Here is a 5772-nt window from a genome sequence, read left to right on the forward strand (position 1 = left end):
TTGTGTGTGTGTTTTTTTGTTTTACTTCTGAATAATTTTAACTTTAACTTTTTTTTTTTACAAAACACACACTTCTAGATTATTTTTTTGTTGACTTCAACTTTGACTTCGTTTCGAAATTCACAAAGCACATACACACAATAAAAACACAATATTGCTGATGCTGTTGCTTATCAAGAGGTTAGGGGAAGAGTAAGAGTGGGGGGGAGCGGAGGAACACATAAAAAAAAAAGAAAATGTTCTTGTTTATAAATTGACAGGTAGACCTATCAATATATGTAAATAAATAAATTCTTTACTCGTTCAAAAGAAAGAAGAAAAAAAAAGCCACGCGCGCGCGTTTTACCAAAACTGATTCAAACTGATATTTGCGCTAAGCCCAGTTGTCGACGTCCGACTTGAGGCGTGCATTCTTATCGACGGCCAGCAACGCATTGAATAGTCTCAAGCTCATGCCAAAGACATGGCCAAAGGCAGCGGCGGCACCAACAACAACAACAGTTTGAGCTGACAAAAACGAACGAACGACGAACAGTCTGTGAGCCGAAGAAGTTGGCTAAAAGCAAGTTGCAGCAGCAGCAGCAGCAACAGCGACAGGTGCCAAGTCATTTAGAGAGAACAGACTGCGACTCAGAGAGACGGAGAGAGAGAGAGCGAGAGCGAGAAATTGGCCAACTGTGTGTTTGTGATTGGAGGTGTGCCTAATGTTTTGCGATGCCAGTGTGCCATAATATATGCTGGTTTTTACTTTTTTATGGGATTGGGGGCGAATTGTGGGCGGGCGCGACGCTTAGAAAATGTGTGAAAATTCTATTTGACATTAGGAAAAACAAGTGCACAAGTCATAATATTGTAAAATGAAAATATCGCCACTCTAATATGAATACATTCAAACATATTCGTTAAGAGCATAAAGTGAAACGAACCCACGATCTTCTTAGTCTTTAGATAATGAATATTAATAAATCAATTGAATGAAATTCATTTGGAAAAGATGTAACTATAATGCTAAAGCTGATCAAAGTTATTTATAAAGACTTTTTCATTCATTCAAGCCCTACTCCATACCTTCAGATGGATTCAAAAGGGGGAACCCCCTGAAATATCCGTCTCTTAAGAACTTCTGTCTTCTATCTAATTATCTAATTACGATGATTATAGTCAATGCCAAATGTTGATCAAAGAAACTATAAATTGTTGCTTGGGCATTCAGAGAAACTTTTTTATTCATTCAATTCCTACTCTATTTATTTTGATGGGATCAAGGCAGAAAAATATCCTACCCCCAACGGAGTTATCTTCGAAATGAAAAATCCTTTACACTTTCTGAACCGAACTCGAACTAGGAAATTGCATACGAACTTTACATTTTGAAGTCCTAGGTATCCTGATTTTCGAATTGATTATTTTTAATCGAACACCCCTTACAACAAATTTGTTTAGGCCTGTTCTCTTTTTCGAGTCTTTTTTCGATTTAGACAAAAGCATTTTAAATTGATAAAGTGAACCAGCATGCTTAATCCGTCTAAGTCGGTGATAATGTTGTACCCGTGAGTACAAGGCAAATGCACATTTGAATATATTGCATTTACTCATTTCTATTCGATCAATTTGTTTCAGCATTAAATTTCTAAATATACCCATGAAAATTTCTGTTAATTCAAATTAGTTTCTTACTATATTTTTTTTTATAATTTTTTATATTTCAAGCAATTTCAAACCATTAAAATTATTAAAGTCAAAACAAAAGTTAGAAGCTAGGAGATAGCAATTACATAAAGTGAAGAGATAGAGTGTATCTCTAATAACGTCACTGTTCACCATCATTAATCAAATTTGGCACAGTCATTATTAGTTATTTTAAACTGAGAAATATAAATTTTTATGACAATTGCTTCAAAAGTAACGAAGTTATTGACAAAAGTCACTGTTTTCGACCGATCGTTCTTACGGGAGCTATATGATATAGGCACCCGATCTTGATTAAATTTGGCATAGTCATTTATATGTGTAATAAACCCACCCATATTAAATTTCACGACAATAGCTCAGAAAATAACGAAGTTATTGAGAAAAGTCACTGTTCGTGACTTTGCCGTTTGTATGGTAGCTATATGATATAGTAGTCCGATTTGGCTGAATCCGAGATATACAAACTGTGCAGTATATACAAACCTACATTCAAAATTTGAACTCTGTAGACGAACGGACGGAAGGACGGACATGGCTATTTAAACTCGTCTCGTCAGGGTGATCAAGAATATATATACTTTATATGGTCGGAGATGCTTCCGTCTATGCGTTGCACACTTCTAACCAAAATTAATATACCCTTCTTGCAAGGGTATAAATATATGGTCGTTGTTTAACATTTCATTGGATGCATTATTTTATAGCTCTTAATTTTACAAATGAGAAATTTTTTATTCAATTCATAATTGAGAGACGTTGTAAAATAGTCTATAGTGGAAATAGAGAATTCTTTATTTGAATCCCATTGCTAACTAACTAATACTCTTATATGTTCTATAATATATTGTGAACCAAAATAACTATTATTTCTTTATACACAGTTAAGAATATGATGATTGTTAGTCACCCAACACAGTTATAGATATGAATTTGAAAAGTTGTCACACACACACACACAAACACACAAATAACTCTTGTTGACCAAAACTCGTTCAGTCAGTCAGTTACTTCCCAATCCCCCACTTTAAAGTTTAAACAATTCGCAATTGCTTTGAACAAATATTTAAGAGTTTTATGCACTGCCCCCATGACTAAACAAATACAAAAAAAAAAAAACTGCGTTGGCAACAAAATCAAATAACTTAATTAGCTTTTGCAAATAAATAAATCGAGAAAAAAAAGATAGAGAAAAATAAAAAACTAAATAAATAAATCGACAACTACAACAATTGAAGTCAAAGTCAAAAACACAATTTAAGGTCGCCAGAAGAAGAAGAAAAAGAAGAAAAAATTGCTAACAAAATGAGTTGTTTTTTTTCCTTTATTTTCTTTGCCATGAGGCAAATACAAAATGAAATATCATGCTATATGGTTATATATATGTATTTGTTTTTTTTTCTTTATGTAACGGTCCTTGTTAAACTTTGTGTCATAGCCATAAAAATATATAAACATATATATACATATAGTAGGTCTTTATGGCCACATAATTAACGGTCAACGACAGATCTATCAATGTTGATTTTTGTGAGTTTGGCAAATCATCAAATCAGATTTTTTTTTTTAGTCCCCCCGACCCTCCCCGTTTTTCATTGCAAACAACTTACCTGTTGAGCAGATTTTTCATTTCATAAGTCTTGGCTACTTAATCTTTGGCTGCAAATGAAATAAAAAAACAAAAATTTAAAGATGAGTGTGAAATTTTTACAAGTGTTTGCATTGCCCCCTTCTGATAATCATATCTGATTTGTGGCTATAAATTTTTCCACACTTCCTATTAATCGATATTGCATTAGCTTTATGCTAACTCATCACAAGCAAACGGAAAAGAAAAGCATATACTCTTCTTTTAGAGAAAAGTTGTAAAAAATTTGAAAAGGTTTACAAAAAATCATAACTCTCAGACCTTAGAATCAATAATATAAGTAATGATGGCAACACAACATAATTTCTAAACTCAATTAAATATTTAATTTGTATCATAAACTAAATTTACTTAGATATAAATAAGACTTTGTCATGAATTTATTAAATTTAAAAAACTAAACGACATCTTTTGATATTTCTTTTAATAGAAATTTATTAAAATTGTTCACTTTAACTCTGTCTGTTATTTATGTAAGTTAAGTTAGGGTATATGAAAAACAGGGATAGTCTCTCTCTCTCTCTCTCATAAAAAACGAAAAGTTAACTCAATTTAAGCCATTAGGCTAACATGCGGCATGTTGCATTACCCAAGAAAACGTGAAAGAAAAGAACCCATTTCATCCATTTTCATAATTTATTTTGGTTTGCCCAACCTGAAAAAACCGTTGCTAATCAAAATTATATATTTTCTCATCTATTTTTTTTTTCCTACCACTCCCCATTTTGATGTTGCCTGCGATCTTTGGGTTTGTTTTTCTTTTTTTTTTAACACTTAATCAGCAGCAAATGCAAACGCACTTTTATCTCTCTTGTGAAATTGTTAAAGAAGCACAACTACAACAAAAACAACAACAACAAAAAGCCAAAAAATAAAAAAAAAGACTTTTTGGTTGAAAGTGAAATTGAGTTTATGCGTTTTCAATTTCACTAGAAAGCACAAACAAATAAATAAAATCAAGTGCCTTTTGATATTCTTGCCCCGATGAGAAGAAATGGTAGCGAAATGGATGAAATGGACACACGAGACAAGCATTATAACGATATATGAGCCAACCTGTCACCAAAAGCCAAGAGCCAACAAAATCAACAACAATCCGCCCCCCAGACCTCCCCCTCCCCCCGCCTCAGGGCAGCAGCACGTACAGTGAATGCCAAGTAATCGCAACTAAAAAGACATTCCCAATTGCCTGAAAGGTGACAAAACGATAATGGTCATCATATTGTTGATGATCATGATCATGATGATTAAATGAACTGCAAATGTGAATGATTTAAAGTGACAAAAAAAAAAAAGAAAAAATCAAAAGACTTAGGCAACAAACTTGAGAGAGAAAACGGCAAAAATCTCTACAGTTTGCCGGATGTAAGAGATTGACTGATCGATATTCAAATAAGTCAATCGAAAGTGCACAGTAGTCGTGGGTTTTTAAAATAGGTTCAACTTTAGTTTATTGGAATGGTTTAATTTGTACCCCTAAAGTATGCAATAGTTGTTTTTTTAAGAATTAGTTTTTGGAGATCTTTTAAATATGGAATATGGTCGATAAGGTTTATATTGTTTATATACACAAGACTTAAACATACATATTAACAGTTTTGTATCTTTCTAAAACAATGAATTCTTTTTTAAGTTAGGAATGGATTTTCTTTTTACGTACACGGATTAATAATTTCATTCTTCTGAAAGAACTTCTACAAAATCTAGTTAAGTCTTTAAAAATTTTGAAATATCATATTTATGAAATCGTCAATTTTATATATGTATTTCTTTCTGTGCTTGATAATCTCAACAGTTTTATAATAATTCAATGACTAAACCAAAACGAATAAAATTTTAGCAGTTTTTGGTGTTTTTTTGTAGTGTTAATAAAATATTAATTTTTTCTAATCGATAGGTACTTGATATTTGATTTTTGACAAGACTTTCTTTCACTCTCTTTTGCCCTCATGGCTAATTTTGTCCCCTCTTTCAGTCATAGTCATAGGGTCACACACACACACACAGAGAGAGACACTCATATCCGTCCGTAACCCCTTTCCGGCGGCTGTTTTGGCTTCTTTCGCCAAAAGAAAAAGAAAGAAAAAAATTGATATGCACATACTTACAAACGAATATTAACATTTGTCTTCTCGTCGTATGCCTTAATTAACTATTCCAGTCAGCTAATATTGGTTTCACCCACCAAAAATAACAAATTGAAACAACGAAAGCTCCTTTTACCTTGGCCCCCGCCAGCGGTCATCAGTTTGGCTTGGCTGATTAGCTGTGTGAGGGCGAAGATGAAGGCGAAGGTGAGGGTGAGAGGCGAGGGCGAAGGCGAAGGCGGTTTGTATTTCAAATTTTTGTTTGTTTGAAGAAAGTAAAGTATGAAAGTTGCTTATGTTTTGTGCTGTTGTTGTTGTTGTTGTTATTGTTATTGGTTAGTTTTACTC

Source organism: Drosophila willistoni (assembly GCF_018902025.1).
Source record: "Drosophila willistoni isolate 14030-0811.24 chromosome XL unlocalized genomic scaffold, UCI_dwil_1.1 Seg141, whole genome shotgun sequence".
NCBI classification, from domain to species: Eukaryota; Metazoa; Arthropoda; class Insecta; order Diptera; family Drosophilidae; genus Drosophila; species Drosophila willistoni.